At 39.1% G+C, this 20184-nt stretch overlaps 1 long non-coding RNA gene across 17 annotated transcripts in view; it reads right to left on the bottom strand.

Moving 5' to 3' along the window:
• LOC132351822 (uncharacterized) overlaps positions 1-20184 on the bottom strand; it is an 87040-nt gene that overhangs the window by 54657 nt on the left and 12199 nt on the right. For 10 of the 17 annotated variants that reach the window (XR_009498485.1, XR_009498482.1, XR_009498479.1 and 7 more), the window contains one exon: positions 16158-16775. This is a non-coding gene — a long non-coding RNA (uncharacterized LOC132351822). Of the gene's footprint in view, positions 1-11657; positions 16776-20184 lie in introns of those variants that run through there. The other 7 variants (XR_009498475.1, XR_009498488.1, XR_009498476.1 and 4 more) reach the window with 4 other exon arrangements.

The following is a 20184-nucleotide window of genomic DNA, read 5'->3' as shown; positions in this document are numbered from 1 at the left end:
TATAATAGTTTGCATCTGCTAACCCCAAACTCCCAGTCCATCCCTCCCCTACTCCACCTCGCCCTCCCTCTTGACAGCTACAAGTCTGTTCTCTATGTCTGTGAGTCTGTTTTTGTTTTATAGATAGGTTCATTTGTGTCATATTTTAGATTCCACATATAAGTGATATATGGTATTTGTCTTTCTCTTTCTGACTTACTTCATTTAATATGATAATCTCTAAGTCCATCCATATTGCTGCAAATGGCATTATTCCATTCTTTTTTATGGCTGAGTAGTATTCCATTATATATATATACCATATCTCTTTATCCATTCATCCGTTGATGGACATTTAGGTTGTTTTCATGTCTTGACTATTGTGAATAGTGCTGCTATGAACATAGAGGTGCATGTCTCTTTTTGAATTATAGTTTTGTCCAGGTATATGCTGAGGAGTAAGACTGCTGGATTATATGTCAATTCTGTTTTTAATTTTTTGAGGAACCTCCATACTGTTTTCCATAGTGGCTGCACCAACTTACATTCCCACCAACAGTATAGGAGGGTTCCCTTTTCTCCACACCCTCTCCAGCATTTGTTACTTGTAGACTTTTTAACGATGGCTATTCTGACTGGTGTGAGGTGGTACCTTATTGTAGTTTTGACTTGCATTTCTCCAATAATTAGCGATGTTGAGCAGCTTTTCATGTGCCTTCTGTGTGTCTTCTTTAGAGAAATGTCTATTTAGGTCTTCTGCCCATTTTTCAATTGGGTTGTTTGGTTTTTTAGTTTGTAGTTGAGTTGAGTGAGCTGTTGATATATTTTGAAAATTAAGCCTTTGTCAGTCACATCATTTGCAAATAGTTTCTCCCAGTCTGTAGTCTGCCTTTTTGTTTTGTTTATTGTTACCTTTGCTCTACAAAAGCTTGTAAGTTTGATTAGGTCCCATTTGTTTATTTTTGCTTTTATGTCTACTGCCTTAGGTGACTGACCTAAGAAAACACTGATATGATTTATGTCAGAAAATGTTTTGCCTATGTTCTCTTCTAGGAGTTTTATGGTGTCATGTCTTATTAAGTCTTTAAACCATTTTGAGTTTATTTTTGTGTATGGTGTGGGGGTGTGTTCTGCCTTCATTGATTTACATGCAGCTGTCCAGCTTCCCAACACCACTTGCTGAAGAGACTGTCTTTTTCCATTGTATATTCTTGCCTCCTTTGTTGAAGATTGACTGTAGGTGTGGGGTTTATGTTTATTTCTGGGATCTCTATTCTGTTCCATTGATCCATATGTCTGTTTTTGTGCCGATACCATGCTGTTTTGATTATTGTTACTTTATAGTATTGTCTGAAGCCTGGGAGAGTTATGTTTCCTGCTTTGTTCTTTTTCCTCAGGATTGCTTTGGCAATTCTGGGTCTTTTATGGTTCCGTATAAATTTTAGGATTATTTGTTCTAATTCTGTGAAAAATGTCATGGGTGATTTGATAGGGATTGCATTAAATCTGTAGATTGCTTTGGGTAGTGTGACCATTTTAATGGTATTAATTCTTCCTCTCCCAGAACATGAGATATCTTTCAATTACTTTGAATCAGCTTCACTTTCCTTTATTAATGTTTTATAGTTCTCAGCATATAACTCTTTCACCTTCTTGGTGAGGTTTATTCCTAAGTATTTTATATTTTTTTGATGCAATTTTAAAAGGAATTGTTTGTTTACATTCCTTTTCTGATATTTCATTGTTGGTGTAAAGAAATGCAACCAATTTCTGTATGTTAAACTTGTATCCTGCTACCTTGCTGAATTCGTTTATCAGTTCTAGTAGTTTTTGTGTGGAGTCTTTAGGGTTTTCTATTCATAGTAACATGTTATCTGCATATAATGACAATTTTACCTCTTCCCTTCCGATTTGGATACCTTTTATTTCTTGTCAGATTGCTGTGGCTAGGGCTTCCAATACCATGTTGAATAGAAGTGATGAGAGTGGGCATCCTTGTCTTGTTTCAGATTTTAGTGGGAAGGCTTTCAGCTTTTCACCATTGAGTATTATCCTGGCTGTGGGTTTGTCATAAATAGCTTTTATTATCTTGAGATGTGTCCAGAACAATTCTTATAAATGTTCATAAGGGACCATGTACAAGCATGTTTTTGAGTGTTATTTTTGGTGGCAGGGAACTGAAGGCAACCAAGGTTAATCCCTAAGGAAACACATAAGTGATAGATGCCCACTAAGAAACTATGGGCTCCAGTAAGAAACACAAACTAGATGTCCACAGCCACACAGATAAATCCTCACAAGAGTGTTAGAGTTAGAAAAAGATGAGTTACAATCTTATATCATTTATGTAAATTGAAACACATATGTAAAACAACAGCGGGAATTTTATGAGAATATACTAATATTTACGGGCAGATATTGAAAGCTTTATATTGAGTGTCTATGGACTAGAGAATGGGACTGGGCACCAGAGAATTGGGGAAACAGGTAAATTAAACTCCAGTGTCACCTGTGGAGATAAATAAGGTCATTGTGTTTAGGATGATAAGTTCGGCTCTCTATACTTAAAATCTAATTTAAACAGCAAAAAGATGTCAGTTGACTACACAGATATTTATGTGGTATAAAAAACAAAACATTTCAAAGAGTGTTTTAAATGATCTCCATTCCATACATTACAATGTGCTAAAAGCAATAAAAAAATTAAACATCTTTGACACAATTTAAAAAAGAAACATTACTTATTGGTACTCTTGCATTACCTATTCTCAGAGTTATTTTTTAACTTAATCAGCATTCAAAGGGCATTTCAACTTTTTATAGCCCCAGAATTATATTTCTCTTTGTAGTTGCATAGTTCGATGTTCCCATACATTTATAATTGGACCAGTCCTGAAAAACTGAAACCAAAACCAGCAGACCAAATGCATAGAAGAGTCAGTTGATTGTTTACCTGCATACATTCAACCACTATATGAGTGGTTTGGTGGGTTCTAGCACCACTGACACATCATCTTTGACTCAGTTTTTTCAATCCAACACTTCGCTAATTAAATTGTTCTTAACTTCATCAGAATACCTCCTCTTTCCAGACACTTTAGATCTATCTCCCTCAGTCTTTGCAACTTTTGTTTGCCTTTGTTAATTGGCCAAGTTCTACCTACTCTCTCTAAAAGGAATCTGCAGTAATACTTTCCAAGGTGTTCCCCCCATTAAAATGGTATGTTCAATAACAACTTGGCTTTCTTCTCCACCTGAAGTCATCTGGATACCCAAACATTTGGCTGAAGGGACAGAAGTTACTGTATCCAACTGGAGGAAATAACACCTGTAAAATGGAAAACGTGAGTCAAACTGTTTTACGGGGCTTCTGGGAAAATAATCACACTACAAGAGCTCAGGATCCTCTGAGTGTGAAGCCTGGTGTTTAATCACCTATGCGTTCCTTTTGTGGTATTCACTGAAAGACTATTGGCCTGTGGAGGAGACCAGGAAACTGGCCAGTGTTCACATTCATTCTTCCCTCTGCTGACAACCAAATAAGTACTTAGGGTTCTTCTTCCCAACAGAGGCCACACACCTCATACACACACTGGTAAGGATGATTTTTTTAAAGAATATTTATTTTTAATTAATTAATTAGTTAATTTTATTTATTTATTTTTGGCTGCGTTGGGTCTTCGTTGCTGCGCACAGGCTTTCTCTAGTTGCGGCGAGCGGGGGCTACTCTTCGTTGTGGTGCGTGGGCTTCTCATTGAGGTGGCTTCTCCTAATGCGGAGCATGGGCTCTAGGCACGCGGGCTTCAGTAGTTGTGGCTCGTGGGCTCTAGAGCGCAGGCTCAGTAGTTGTGGCTCGGGGGCTCTAGAGCGCAGGCTCAGTAGCTGTGGTGCACGGGCTTAGTTGCCCCGCGGCATGTGGGATCTTCCTGGACCAGGGCTCGAATCCGTGTCCCCTGCACTGGCAGGCGGATTCTTAACCACTGTGCCACCAGGGAAGTCCCAAGGATGATTTTTAGATGTATGGATTTTGCAATGCCAAGTTGAGTGTGTATGTGTGTGTGTGACAAAATAGGTGATAATGAGATTGTTGAAATGAAGTAGAATTCTTTTCTTGAACAATCCTGTACTATTTGGGGGCTACTCATAAAGAAGAATCTTATAGACTATACACTGCAGGTAAGGTTTTGCAGAGTGAAAATGTAGACTCTTTCAAAGAAGCCGTGAATTTACAAGTTCCACAATGGAATAAGAGCCTTTTAACTCCACCAAGGCAAAAAGGAAGACTATTTCTTTCTGTCCCGTTTGCCTTCAGAGAGTGGAATGATAAAAGGTAAGATAGTTGATATGCAGAAAAATTTTGGTTTTGGAATAAGCACGGTATATACACAGCATGGTTTAATTCTCACAATCACCATGTGAGGTGGGACTTTTTATTTCAGTTACATAGATGAGAAGCTCCAGTCTCAAACAGGTTTTAAGTGACGATTTATAAGCATGGAGCCAAGTCTTGAATCATGTTGGATTTTAAGCTTCTAGAGGACAGGCACATTCTGAACTCTCAAAATGTAAACCAATGCTTAAGAATGGACCTCAGTCAATATTTGTTAATAAAGTAAAGAGTGAATGAATGAATGATTAAGTAAATAATTGAATGGGATGCATTGAGTTAAACTCTGTCCACTAGTCCTTATAATGTGAACCTTCAGTGGTTAAAGTTCATGGAAGGTTAATGTGTGGCTGGAAATAAAGAAGATGTGATGGGATTCACCAAACCGAACCTTAACTTGTTGCATAAAATGCAGCCAAATAGCACAGCCTTTTTTCTTTTTTTTAACATCTTTATTAAAGTATAACTGCTTTACAATGGTGTGTTAGTTTCTGCTTTATAACAAAGTGAATCAGCTATACATATACATATATCCCCAAATCTCCTCCCTCTTGAATCTCCCTCCCTCCCACCTTCCCTATCCCACCCCTCTAGGTGGTCACAAAGCACCGAGCTGATCTCCCTGTGCAATGTGGCTGCTTCCCACTAACTATTTTACATTTGGTAGCGTATGTATGTCCATGCCACTCTCTCACTTCGTCCCAGCTTACCCTTCCCCCTCCCCATGTCCTCAAGTCCATTCTCTACATCGGCGTCTTTATTCCTATCCTACCCCTAGGTTCTTCAGAACCAATTGTTTTTTTTTTTTTAGATTCCATATATATGTGTTAGCATACAGTATTTGTTTTTCTCTTTCTAACTTACTTCACTCTGTATGACAGTCTCTAGGTCCATCCACCTCACTACAAATAACTCAATTTCGTTTCTTTTTATGGCTGAGTAATATTCCATTGTATATATATGCCATATCTTCTTTATCCATGTGTTGATGGACACTTTGGTTGCTTCCATGTCCTGGCTATTGTAAATAGAGCTGCAATGAACATTGTGGTACATGACTCTTTTTGAATTATGGTTTTCTCAGGGTATATGCCCAGTAGTGGGATTGCTGGGTCGTATGGTAGTTCTATTTTTCGTTTTTTAAGGAACCTCCATACTGTTCTCCATAGTGGCTGTATCAATTTACATTCCCACCAACAATGCAAGAGGGTTCCCTTTTCTCCATACCCACTCCAGCATTTATTGTTTGTAGATTTTTTGATGATGGCCATTCTGACTGGTGTGAGGTGAAACCTCACTGTAGTTTTGATTTGCATTTCTCTAATGATTAGTGATGTTGAACATCCTTTCATGTGTTTGTTGGCAATCTGTATATCTTCTTTGGAGAAATGTCTATTTAGGCACAGCCTTTTTTGCATCACTGTGATGAACATAGTAACAGCCCATGTAATCAGTTCCAATGGTTATACCAAGGCATTTCTATCGAGACTTTAATAACTTTGTTTAATGAGGGGGAACTTATTTAGAAAAGGAAATGATTTCATAATAAATTTCTAAGAAAGCTTACTCTGAGCTCTGCTTAAAATGCAGTTTATTAATGATGGACTTTAATAAAGAAAACTCTGTACCTCTAAAAGATGGAGAAATAATATGGGCTAGAAAGCTGCAATTAGCTAGTCTAATAAGTGCATTGTACTATCTCCTTGTGTTTTAATGTGCAAATCTCTGTTTAGGAATGATTTTGACTATCTTATCATGTATTTGTTTGCTTTTATTGTTTTCTGTAAACTGCCTGTTTGTATCTTTTATCTAGTTTTGTTTTGGAGGGGGTAGTGTTGATTGGCAGGAGATAAATTTATGTTCCAGGTATCAATTTTTTTAATTGATTTTAAACATGGGCGGGGGGAATCCCATTAAATTTACGGTTTTATTTTTCCCATTTATGTCTCTAATCATTCTAGAATTCACAATTTTTTGTGGTGTTAGATAGGATATGGATTCATTTTTCATGCTAAAAGGAACCAGTATTTGCTCACACCATCTACTAAAAAAGTGTCATTTTCCCATAATTAGTTGTGTCAACTTTATTATATATTTAGATCTCATATATTAATGAGTCTGTCTCAGGGCTATTTATTATCTTCCATTATTCAATTTGCCTGTTATTATACCAGTAAAACACTGTTTTTATTACTATGGTCTTGCTGCATGTCTTAATACCTGATAAGAATAAGCATATTCCCTTTAATATTTTTAAGGTTACTTTAGCTAATTTTAGTCTATATACATTTAAGGTTTATCAAGTATATAAAAATCATCCAAGTTAAATTTTTATTGGGCTTGCTTGAAATTTGTAGATTAGTTTGGGGGAGAATTGATGTGTTTAAATTTGTGTTATCCTATCCAAAAGCATGGAGTGAGAAGAGGGCACCTGAGGAAGTGTTGAGGTCAATCCGGAGGCAGAGGGAGAGGGGGAGATTGTGGCCACAGCCTTTATTGTGGCTTCTGCAGGAGGGAATGGGCAGGTGAGACAAGGTAAGCAGGTTGGAATAATTTCAGCAGGCTTTGGAGTGTAGGAGCTGTCCTTAGTTGACTAGTACCTGGTATTGGGGTGGTTAGGGCAGGTGGAGAGTGGCGTGGAATGTAAGAGCTGGATAGAGGAAGTGGTTAGGAGGATGGGCTCTGGATTGGTCAATTTGAATGAAAGATGCACTTGTAGGGCAGTTGTTTGCTAGCCCTGCATGAGGCAGCCCTCCAGGGTCAGCACGGACCCCCAAGATATCAAAATATCAGAAGTACAGACTGAAAAGACACAGTTGATATAAATATAGACATATACATGCATGGGTGTATGTGTGTGTGTATACATATACATACATATGCGTCATAGGTATAGTTATATAGTTCTACAGTCAGGCTGGGAAAGAGAGAGTGATTTTTCCAACCGTGACACAGCTGTTCAAACATGGGATCTGACCTGGCAGTTCCATGCCTAACATCAGTGCAGTAGCGTTCTACCGTGCTATTCTGCTTGGTTCTGCGTGTGGTTTGAGCTTGGCTCCACGGGGACATAAAAGTCTGGCAGAGGGTCATTCCCTGATACTTGAAGCAGAGTGCTGCAGGAGCAAAGGCCTCCTGTATTTCTGCATCAGAGGTTAGCAGGCTTGGCAAGATATCTTACAGAGCGTGGGGCGGCGGGGGGAAGAGGAAAAGGAATAAACTAAGTTTCTTGAAAGTATCAGTTTTGTTTTCAAATCATTCTGCATTCTTGTTTAACTTGTTTTATAAGTAAAAGGGCATTGTTGTGGTGGTGGTTGTTTTAATGGTGCGCTTCTAATAAATACAATGTTCTGTTTTAAAGGTCTGTGCCGGAGGCCTGTCTGCAAATGTGCAGGATCCTAAATTTGTAAGGCTGAAGAAATCTTGTAATCAGTTTGAGTACTCATTTTAGATATGAGGAAATTGAGATCAAAAGGCCTTACAGATCCATGTTTGATTAGGGGATATTCTGATGCTAGAACCTAGGTATATGAATTCTTTTCTCCTGCACCTGGCTGTGATTATTTAAGGAAGTGTTTCCACACTATTCTTGGCTTTATATTCTGTCCTTGGCTTATCTTTCCTTTAGTGTATCCCGTACCCCCAAATACACTGACCATGACAGTCAAACTGACTTAGAAGTAGTTCCCTAAATGTACTACAGCAGGCTCTGCTCATCCTTCATCCTCCTGGCTAACACTCACCCGTCCATCCCACAGTGGTCCTCTCAAGCATGGTCCTTAGGGGGATTCCCTGATCCACTCCAGTTCAGAGTCTGTGCTCTGGGTCTACGTAGTAGTCACATGTTATTGATCATAGAACGCTGAATTATAGGCTTTCTTGTCTCTCTTCTTGACTAGATTAAAGGATCTTTGTGAGTTAAGTCTTTGGCTGTCAGGTCTTCATTTCTAGTGCCTCTCATACAGTATTTATACCTGACGTTGCTTATAGAAAAATCATTCACCACAGAAAAGAAATGATATGTTTGCTTGTGTATGTGTGTGTGGGTGGGTTTATGTCATCTGTGTTCAAGTATAATGATCTTCTGATTATTTCCAAGTCACTTGAATAAAAAGTATGGTTGTATAATTGAAGTGTGTGCTGTTGTGCTTGAAAACCAATGAAAGAAAAAGCCAGCAAAGGTCTTAGTCGAACTCTGAATCAGAAGCTGTCTTTCCTTATAGCTTTACATCTCTCTGGAATGTTCTTGCATTTCTTTTTTTTTTTTTTAATTTTTATTGGTGTATGGTTGTGTTTACACTTTACTCTGTTGTGTTAGCCTCCACTGCACAACAAAATGAATCAGCCATATAAATACAGATATACCCTCCTGTTTGGATTTCCCTCCCATTTAGGTTACCACAGTGCATTAGGTAGAGTTCCCTGTGCTATACAGTATGTTCCCATCAATTGTCTATTTTATACATAGTACCAATAATGTTTATGTGTCAATTCTAGTCTCCCAATTCCTCCCACCCCATCCCTTTTCCCCTTGGTATCTATATATTTGTTCTCTACGTCTGTCTATTTTTGCTGTGCAAATAAGATCATCTATACCGTTTTTCTAGATTCCACATATATGTGTTATTATACGATATTTGCTTTTCTCTTTCTGACTTTTTTCACTCTGTATGACACTCTCTAGTCTTGCATTTCTTTTACATAAGAATTCCTTCTATGCCTCTAAGGTTCATCCCCAAGAATCACTTGTTCATATCTATGTTGTTTTTGTGAATCTTTAAAATAACATCTTGGTCCCATATTTTGTTAGCATTAGATCGTGTCTCTCTTTGTTCTTGATGATACAATCTCCACTATTCCCTCTCTCCTATATTTTAGAACAACTGGATGTGTTTTTCTTCTATCTAATGTAAATTCCTTGCATGTAGGGATGGTAAGTCTTCTTTGTTTATTTTTTTATAAGAGCTTTATTGAGAGAGAATTCACACACCATACAATTTACACATTTAAAGCATGCAGTTCAGTAGTTTTTCAAATAGTCACAGAGTTGTATAACCATCACCACAATTAATTTTAGAGCTTTTTCATCATCCCCAAAAGTAAGAGATTTTTTAGTAGTCACTCCCGTTGCCCTCCTCCCCAGTTTCCTCTTCCCAGCCCCAGACAACCATTAACCTACTTTCTATCTCTATAGATTTGCCTCTTCTGGACATTTCATACAAACATAATCATATATTATATGGGGTCGTTGGTGGTGGGCTTCTTTCACTTAGCATAATATTTTTAAGGTTCATCCATGTAGCTGAATTATATTCCATTATATGAATATATCACATTTTGTTTATCCATTTATCTATTGATAAGCTTTTTGGTTGTTTCCAATTTGGGCTATCATGAATTATGCTGTATGGACATTTGTGTACAAGGTTTTGTGTGAACATTTATTTTTATTTCTCTTGAATACACACCTGGAAATGGAATTGCTGAGTCATATGGTAACCCTGTATTTAACTTTTTGAGGAGCTGCCAGACTGTTTTCTGAAGTGGTTGCACTATTTTATATTTCCAGTAGCAGTATATGAAGTTCCAATTTTCTGTATCCTCTCCAAACTTGTGATTATCTATTTTTTAAAATTATTATAGTCATCCTAGTGGGTGTGAAGTAGTCTCATTGTGGTTTTGATTTATATTTCCCTGATGGCTAAGGATGTTGGACATCTTTTCTGTGCTTATTGCCCATTTGTATATCCTCCTTTGATGAACGTCTATTCAGATCCTTTGCCCATTTCTTTAAAAACGTCTTAAAAAAACAAATATTTGTTATCTGGGTCAGGATTCCTAGTGCAGCTTAACTGGGTCCTCTGTCTCAGGGCTGTCAGAAGGCTGTAGTCCAGGATTTAGTTATTCTAGAGTCGTTGATGATGTCCAGTTTATCTATTCTTTTCTTTTGTTGTTTGTACTTTTGATGTCGTATCTAAGAAACTACTGCCTAACCTAAAGTCATGAAGATTTAAGTCTATGTTTTCTTCAAAGACTTTTATAGATTAAACTCTTACGTTTAGGTTTTGATACATTTTAAGTTAATTTTTGAGTATGGTGTGAAGTCAGGGTCTATCTTCATTCTTTTGCCCGTGCTTATCCAGTTGTCCTAGCACCATCTGTTGAAAAGACTGTTCTTTCCCTATTGAATGGTTTTGAAACACTTGGTGAAAATCAGCTGACCACAGGCACATGGATTTATTTTTGAATTCTCAATTCTATTCCACTGATCTATATGTATTGTGCCAGTACCAACCTGTCTGGATTACCATTGTTTTGTAGTATGTTTTGAAATTAGAAAATGTGAGTCTTCCTAATTGTTCTTTTCCTGGTTTACTTTGGCTATTGAGCTCCTTGCAATTCCGTATGAATTTCAGAATCCGTTCATCAATTTATACAAAGAAATAAGCTGGGATTTTCTTTATGGTTGCATTGAATTTGTAGATCAGTTTGGAGAGTATTGCCATATTAGCAATATTGTTTTTCAATCCAGGAATGCAAGATACCTTTCCAATTATTTGGGGCTTCTGTAATTTCTTTCAATAATGTTTTGTAGTTTTTAGAATATCAGTTTTACACTTATTTTGTTAGATTTATTTCTATGTATTTGATTCTTTTTTAATGCTATTGTAGATAGAGTTTTTTTTTACTAATTTCATTTTTGGATCATTTATTACAAGTGTATAAAAATATAATTAACTTTTGTATATTGATCTTGTATCTTGAAACCTTGCTGAACTCATTTATTAATTCTAATAATTTTTTAGTGGGTTCCTTGGGAATTTCTATATATAAGATTATTTCATGAGCAAATAAAGATAGCTTTACTTCTCCCTTTCTAATCTGGAGGCTATCTTATTTCTGGCCTAATTGCTCTGATGAGAACCTATAGCACAGTGTTGAATAGAAGTAGTTAGAGAAGATATCCTTTTCTTTTTCCTGATCTTAGAGGGAAAAACTCTATTCTTTCACCCTTGCATGTGCTGTTAGTTATGAGCTTTTTGTAGATGGCCTTTATCAGGCTGAGTAAGTACCCTTCAATTCCTATTTGTTTGGTGTTTTAATCATGAAGGAGTGTTGAATTTTGTCTTTTTATTTATTTTCCCAGCTCTTACATACTGTTAGTTTCATATAGTAACTACTCATTAAATAATAAATGCAATTCGTATGCATACAAATGAATTAATAAAATCAGAGTTACATGAAGAAACAATTTCATTAATGGTTGAAGGGTAAAGAGAAAAATAGATGATCATATTTAAGTGATTTTACTTAAATCTCCAATTTTCATGTAGTATAAAGAAATAGACATAAATTACAAAATTTTGTGTTTTTTCAATCTGATATAGAACCCTCTTATAAATACAAAGCATCAACATTTGAGAAAAGATGCTATTTTTTTTTCATTGGAGATGCTTAACTTGATATCAACAGGGAAGCAACACTTTTCATCTGATAAACACTCATCCTATTTGCAAATCAAACTTATAAAAAAATGGAAAATCCTTATTTTTCTTACACTAGTCAAGAGAAGGCACAGACTCAGGCAGCAGTAAGGCTTTTGGTTTAGAAAAGAACCTCTGTGTTGTAGTTGTTTGTGAAGAAACTTAGTTCTCTTGGAGAAAGCAGTCCCTGGTGAAAGCACTCCTTATTTTTAAACAAATTGCCTTTCATCCTTTATTCAGTTGGGGGGCTTGTAAGATTTTCCAAATAGAAAGGCACATTGCTTGTCTTAAGTAGCTAATATAAGATGAACCCTGATACAGTCCAGCCTGCCTGGACTCTTCCATCTAGAAATGCACGTTGCTCACAGTAGCACAGAGAATAACCACGGTTAGGAATGCATCTGTTTGCACTGAATGAAGACAAGTCATTGTTATAAGGGACTTGCTGGTTTCCCTTTAGTCTTGGTGTTGCAGGAATATATTTTGAACTTCCTTCCTCCCTTCCTCCCTTTTTTCCTTCCCTGTTTCTATATTTTGTCCCTCTCTCTCCTTCCTATATATTGTCTTTTCCATCAATGTTTATAGTGTCCCTAGTTTGCGTGTAGCTTTGTGCTGGACACCATGGGCAATAAAAAGAAGTAGGAAAACCTAGCTCTTAATCTTTTTTCTTAAAATGAAAACAATAAAAGTATATATACAAAAGGGAAACGTGTGTAAAATAAACTTGTAAATGTGAGTCCATTGTTATCAACTTCATGGTAGAGGCAATAACTGATAGAAGAGTTGAGAATAGCTGGTGGGCGGTGAGTGGAGAGGTGTCAGAGCTGGAACGATTTTCCAATCACTTAAGGATAGAGCCATCTAGACTTCTGAAAAGCACAGGCTTGGATACAAACAGGTGTATTCTTTTTTCCTGCTTGCTATCTGGAAAGAATTTCAACTAATGAGGTACTCTACTTTGGAAACTGATAGTGGAGACAGAAATGCCCATTATAAACAGGGTGACTGTATATTTTCTAAACTGAGACCTGTTTGAGAGTGAAAGGGAGTGCTCTTAATAATTACACAAAGGATACAGGCATAAAGTGGGACTGTCCTGGGCAAACTGAGATGAATAGATAACCTAAAGGATGCTTACAGATGATTTTTTATGTTTCTTTGGGAGATGGGAGGTGGGGGATTAAGAACTGGAAATGTATTCCTATTTTAAAACAAGCACATTATACTACTGCCCACAAGAATTTTTGTTCCTTTGTTTTTGTTATATTTTAAAGTTTGGATTCTGTGACAAATGTACCCTCTCAGGAGTCACTCTCTCCTCTGAGGGACCCCTGAATTCATTCTAGGTTAGAGGAAAAAGGAAGGGCAAAGATCCAGTGGTGAGAATAAACTTGATGGGTCCTAGGAAATGATGAGAGGCCAAAATGGCTGGAGAGAAGTGAGTAAAGAAGAGAGTGATGAGTAGAGGGAGCTCATATAGGTCTGCTTCTCATCCTACCTTCGGAAGGCACTAAAACAGAGAGAGGGGCTGCATTTAGAGCATCGCTAACTGAGTCCAAAGCCTGGCTTTGCCCCTTAACAGGCTTTGTACCCTTGGACCAGTTGTTCAATTTCTGTCTGTCTCTGTCTCTTTTCAGAGGAAGGCTAATAGAACCTACAGCAAGGAACTAACTGTGAGACTCACGTGTGCTGATACATGTAGGTTTAGAATGTCAGCGGAATATAGCAGCGTTAAGTGTCTATGTGTTTTTAAAAAGGTTAATGGTTGATATTGTTATTCATCTCAGTGGGGGCAATAACATTTTTTTTAAAGGAAGAAATAGACCAGACCCAGGGGTTGATTTTTGAGACCCCTATCACCTGGTCCTGAGTGTTTCTCCCACTACTGGGTCATTTTAGTAGAGAGAATTAATTTTAAAGATCTTTCAGATTCTGGACAAGTATTCATAGGTCCAGTAGCCTGTGGACCTCAGCATAAACAGACTTCCAGCTTTAATTTTCAATTACTGAAATACTGGTTTAGGTGCCTCAACCCTGCAATCCATATCCATGGACCTCACGTTCACCTTGGAAATACCTGGGAATCTTTCCAGGGTTTGTCCTCCAGATGGTAAGAAACTCAAGACCTACTCTGAAAAATAATAATGGAACCAACAACAACAGTAATAATAGTGAATCGCAGCCCACATTTATTGATTCTCCACTCCATGCAGCTGACCACCTTGCTGAGTGGTTTCAAGGTAGTACCTTGTTTAATTCTCAAAATAACCATATGAGTTGAGAGAGTTTACATAGCACAGCTAAGGCTGTGGGGCTTGGGGGACAGGGATTCAAATCCAAGTCAGCCTGTGCTTATGTCTGCGCTGTGCTGCCTCCCCATGGGGAGAAGTGGTTCTAGGGCAATAGCAGATATTTTAGACAGAGAGTCATCACCGTGTCCTTTAGCCTTATTAACCTACAAATCCTGCAGGAATAGCCTAGCTGATACCTCTGCCTCTGCCAAAAAGGGAATGTCTCCATCTGACAGTGATCTGGATTTTCCTAGTGCTTATGCCACTCATGGGAAGCCAGATGAAACAACCTAGGAAAGAGCATCGCCGTCAGGTGACCGAACTGCTACATATGATGTTAATCTGGGGCTGCATGAGTGATCCTCTTATGACCCGGTATGTGCAACGCACTTTTGAAGAGATCTGACCTATTCCCAGAGAATGACTTTTCATCTAGAGAATCTGTGCCTCGCTCAGCAGTGGCAGGAACAGTGAGTGCTCTTCATTCTGGCGCCAGCCTGAACTTGTGCCTGGTTAAGTGGCATTGAGCATTCACCTTATTAGACCTTTGGTGGATCCAGCAAATTCATGGAAAGCCATTACAGGGAAAGAACTGACTCTGGGCTTGCCACCGTGTAATTCTACTCCGTCTTCTATTTCAAGGTGACTAGCACATCTCCGTTATCGAATTTCAGGGAGGGAGGGGAACTAAAAGCAATCTAGGGAGGTAGCCTTGTGTTGTAGTGACAAGTGTGGAAGCACAGTTTCTGAGGTCAGTGTAGGTGGATTCACATCTCAGCTTTGGAAATTAATACCTAAATGACTAGTTACTTAAAACTCTGTGTTCTTCAGTTTCCTTTGGTATCTAGTGTATAGAGTTGTTGTAAGGATCAGTTGATATTATGGATGTGAAAAGGCTTAGCTCACGTGGAAGGAGCAGTTCATGCATTGACCCAGCCTCCATTCAGGATCCCTCTTCCCTTGGCCTCCTTCCAGCTAAGGATGGTCATATGAGACTCTTTTGTCCAGTAGAACTAAAGCAGACTTCTTTTGGGTGGGCTTCTAGAAATACTTGTACTGATAAAATATTTCTTTTGCCTCTTTAGTTTCTCTCCCCACACACACTCCTTTTTTGTTAACTGGAACACATATGTGAGGTCTGTGGTACTACTGCCCTCTTATAACCATGAGTAAATATGGGAAAACAATTAGAACAGTTTTGGCATATGGTTAAAACTACAAAGTGTCAATACTATCATCATCATCATCATCATCATCATCAACAACTTTATCATTATTATAAGCATGAGGATAAGGTCTATTGACTCATGATCATGGAGCAAAAAAACAGAAACTTCGCGAGTCCCCGATAGCATCGATGTACCAGCTTATCCACCACCTAACTGTGGACTTCTTGAAATATTAAACATATAACCTTGTATTTCTCTATGTTGCTGTTAGGCATTGCATTTCTTGCAGCTAAATGAAATCGTGATATAACACAGAATCTGTTAGTTCTTGATTGTTTCATTATTTCAGTCTAAAGAAGTGGCTAATGCTGGAATTCCCAGTACAGTTATCTCAACCGAACAGTCATCCAGTCTCTGCTTGAACACTTCCAGTGACTAGAAGCTCACTACTCTGCTCAAGGCAGGTTATTCTACCTTTGGGCAGGTCTGACATCTAGAAGGATATTTCTTATGAAAATATTTGTTAAAATATCAACTATCTTAACACTGAGGAGTAATATTAATGGTGAAAAAGTCTATACCTGGTGTCTGACTTAATCCAGATTGGCACACCTACATACCACAGAGTTGGTATGTAATTAAAAGGAACAATGTAAATCTCAAAATTGGAATCCAAGGCTTGACTGTGGAAATTCTTCCTTGGACGTAGATTTGTAATTATATTCTGATTGGGCACCAGTCTCCCAGGATTTAAATGCACCGTCATCCCAATCAGTTGACGGACACCCTTGGCAGGAAATTGGTGTTCATAAATATATATTAAGTAAATGAGCTCTTATGTACTTACGGTTTTGATGGCACCAGTAATTGATGGATACCAGGCCTTGAAGTACAAAAGGAGTTAGCTCATTCCCCTGATGTATGTTGAACCAGGAGAATGGGGGTGGGAAAGCATGCTGGGGAGAGAGTAAAAAACAGAAGTTACCACATCCACCCAACCGGATTTGTCTGACTCCCATGAAGTCTGCTTCTTTGGGGCATGTGTTTTGTTTTTCAGGGATGATTGCTTCAGTTCCCTGGTGTTTCTGGGCTTGTGTAAAGTCTCACCTTTACCATGCAAGTCCCATCCAGGTGAATAGGGAAGGAGTGGTCAGATAGAAAGGAATGGGAGAGGTTTCAACAAACCTTGAGGAAGTAAAGCCAAAGTGTGTAGAGGCCTAACTAATCTGATTTTCTCTCTTATAAAGTACTTCCACCCCTATTTGACCCAAATCTCTGCCCTGACTAACACCATAAAAGCAATGGGGTTTTCTTTGTGGTGAACTCTTATGAACAAGATGGAGTTTGTTGTTAACTATCGGGAAATTCTGGACACACGATGCCCCGGGCCTACCTTGATAACATTTTGTTCTTCACAGAAATCATCAGAACTGGAATTGGGGGAGTTCTTCACTGAAGTGAGGGCCTGGAGGCAGAGACATGAGACCCATTTCTGTTAATTAAAAGATGCTTAAGAAGCATCTGTTTCTACTGCCACCACACCCCACACCCCAGCATCAAGTCATACAAAGATAGCATGGTAGTACTGAAAGGGACCCTTTCTAGCACAGCGTTCCCTTTGTACCAAGTCCCAGGGAAATCAGAGTTTATGAGAGAACCAGGCAATAAAGTGAGTAAGAGCATGGATTTTCAAGGCAAACTTCATGCTTTCCATTCCCTTCTCCACTACTAATCATGTCATTTTAGGGACGCTTTTTAAAGGCCCCTAGCCTACTTTTCCTCCTCTACTAAGTGGAAATAATAATGGCATTTTCTTCAAAGGTTGTTGAAAGAATTGATGATAATAGCCTTAAAGCCTTTAAAACAGTGATAGTCAAACAGTAAGCATTCAATAAATGTTAGGTGTTATCCATTTACCCACTAAATATCTAACAAGGGTTAGATATTATATATCTAATATATATATCACACCCAGAACTGTGCTAAGGTCTGGGAACGAAATGTTAAACGAAACACACATTGCCCCCTGAGCTCATGGAGTTCACGGTATGTATATTGAAGAAAACTTAAGTTAAATAGATAATAGCAATACAGTGGTATCGGTTCTGCCAGAGGTAAGCACAAGTGCGCCCTGGAGATCAGAGGAGGGCGGTGACCCCGTAGTCAGTGAAGACTTTTCTGAAGAGGTGATGTGTAGACGGCTGCATGCTGGTGGTAGTGCTGGGGCGGAGGTGGGTGAGTATTCCAGGCAGAGGGAGCAAGAGCTCCCCAGGAGTTTTGAGCAAGGTACAGTAGGGCTGTTGTAAGGAGCAGAATGAAGTTCCCAGGAGGGGAACATCATGAGGGAGAAAAGGCAGAAGGTAAACCTGGAGGAACCAGGGCCAGGCATGCGCATTGCGGGAGGCACTTTGTTATGGGGAGTTTGCTGATCAGATTTCCACCTTACAGTGGAAGGTGGGGAAAAACAAGTGAAGAAACACTCGCCCCTCTTTGGTTCTCAATTCTCATGTCCTCTAATCCTTTGGAAACATCTTTTCCTCAGTCATCCCCAGAGGCCCTAGACTCTAAGCCCTAGAGAGATAAAGGGAGCTCAGATCCAACGCAGTCAAGATGGAGAAGCCTGGGTAGGATTGTGTTTCTTTCCATCCCCAATACCGCAGTGTCGGGTGAGAGGGCGGTCAGAGGGCAGTTGCTGGTGGCTCTTTCTTCCTGATGCCTGAGGCTGACTGTCCTGGTTTCTCCTGAGGCAGTGGCCTGGCTTCCCAGAGCCAGACCTCCCAAAGGCTGAGGAGGAGGTATCACCCTTCTAATCTTGTGGTTTGTGGCAAATACTGCTTCCATCTGCAAAGTGCTTCAAAGTCCAGATTTTCAAATCTTCCATGGTAGTGACTTCATTAAATATATTCTTCCAATCATGCCGCAGAATTCTGAAAAAAGATGGACTGAAGCTGTTTGGTTTAAAGAAAAAAAGCCAAAGTAATGAATTTGGTTCAGAACACCGAAGTTTTAGTCCGATCCCTGCCACGAACTAGCTATATGACCTTGTACAAATCCTGTAACCTTCAGACATCTCTGCTTCTTAAGGATTGGGGATGAGATGATTTCTAAGCTCCTTTTTCCCTTAACTTTCTCTGATTCTATCTTCCAATTTTTAGAGAAGAGGAAGCAGGTCTAAAGATACAGAGGGATTTTTATACCACCTCCCAGTTAGTTAATCAGTTAGCCCAGGCACATCCAAGGGACTTTGTTTTCATATGAGTTAGCAAAATTACTGCATAGCACCAATCATGGAGTGTTCTACCTCAAATGTTGAAGAATAAAATCATAGCATGCACCGGCTTCATAGGCCTAGTTGGTTTTAAAGTCAAGATCTCCATTTTTTTTTCTCAATTCCCTTTCTTCTTCCCTGTTTGAGTCAATCAGGGGGATAAAACCATTTGCTCTAAAATTAGCTGGTAGGGTTCTTTCATCTTGGACTCTTTTGAAATGAGAATTGAAACCCATGCCTCAAGTAAGTGAAAATGTAGTTTTTCTTCCACAGACTCCTGGAATGCCTGGACTCTTGCCCTGACCAGACCCAACATAAGGGTTTCTCAAGTGGGATACCATTTTTATCTCAAACCAGCTCTTTGGAGGGAGGTTCCTGAAAAAGCATCGGCCAAGGTTCTGTACTTCAGATCATGTCACGTTTCTCTCTGGGGTTTCATGGATCAACTCCTCAGACCCAGGACGTCCAGTGAGTCCTCCATTGCCTTCGATGAGTTGCCGTCTCTGAGCTGGATGAACACGAAATACAAGACTGGCAGAGCTATGCGTGCCTTGGCCAGCACACGTGGGACTCTAATGTGCACTTTCGAATCTAAATGCTGAGGCAGTCTGTTCTCTGGCCACCACAGAAGAGCTAACAGTCAAGAGAGTGGAAAGGAAGCCAGCTCGTGGGATCGGCTACACATCCCCCCAAGGGCTGTGGTTACGTGAACACCATGGAGTAAGCAAAGCTCATGACATGTAGCTGTGGCATGGCGTGGTTTAGGGGCCCACTGGTCCGGTTCAGAGTCAACTACTTTGGAATCATCAGGCAAGTGTAAAATTGTCCTCTGGGGAGGCATTCCCCATTAAGCTACCCTATCATAAATTCTGTAGCACTGGCCGCCAGGCTGCTGGCCATGAAAAGCCCAGCTGTCCACATCACCAAGTCCTCAGGAACACTTGAGCCTCAACATCACCCGTGAGTGAATATAAGCAAAGCACTTCATTTCTAATCGCTAGAATCAGAACAACAAGGGTTCACATGTCAAATATTGACTAATGACCTTGGATAAATTACCTTGGGTAGATTATCAAAGTCACAGTCTTCTCATGTGTAAATACACACACACACACACACACACATTGCATTTAGCACAGTATCTGGCATACAGTGGAGCTCACTAATTATAGATAGTGATAATAATCATAATAATAAAGCTATTATTAGGATCTATTACTCATGGAAACCAGGAGCTTTGGGGTTAGATGAGAGGTTGAACTCTGTGTCAACTATTTACTCTCCCTGTGACTTCTGGACAGATTTTTGTTTGCTTGCTTGCTTGCTATACAGTGGCATCATAATATCTTAGGGGGAGGGTTGTTTTGAGGATTAGAAATATTTCATGGAAAGCACTGAGCATATTGCCTGGCATATTGCAGACACTTCATACATGGGACCACCATCACGACACCTCAGATTATTCTTGATTGCATAAAGAAGTTGACCCACATGATCTCTGAGCTCTATTTGTTCGTGAGTGTGTGACGTTAATGTCTGTAATCTGAAAGAGCTCAGAAAAACACAGCAAATGTAGAAGGTGCTTGTCATCAGGCATTATTGCAGG

This window comes from Balaenoptera ricei, chromosome 17, assembly GCF_028023285.1.
Source record: "Balaenoptera ricei isolate mBalRic1 chromosome 17, mBalRic1.hap2, whole genome shotgun sequence".
Lineage (NCBI taxonomy): Eukaryota > Metazoa > Chordata > Mammalia > Artiodactyla > Balaenopteridae > Balaenoptera > Balaenoptera ricei.
This window is presented reverse-complemented; position numbering and strand designations above follow the sequence as displayed.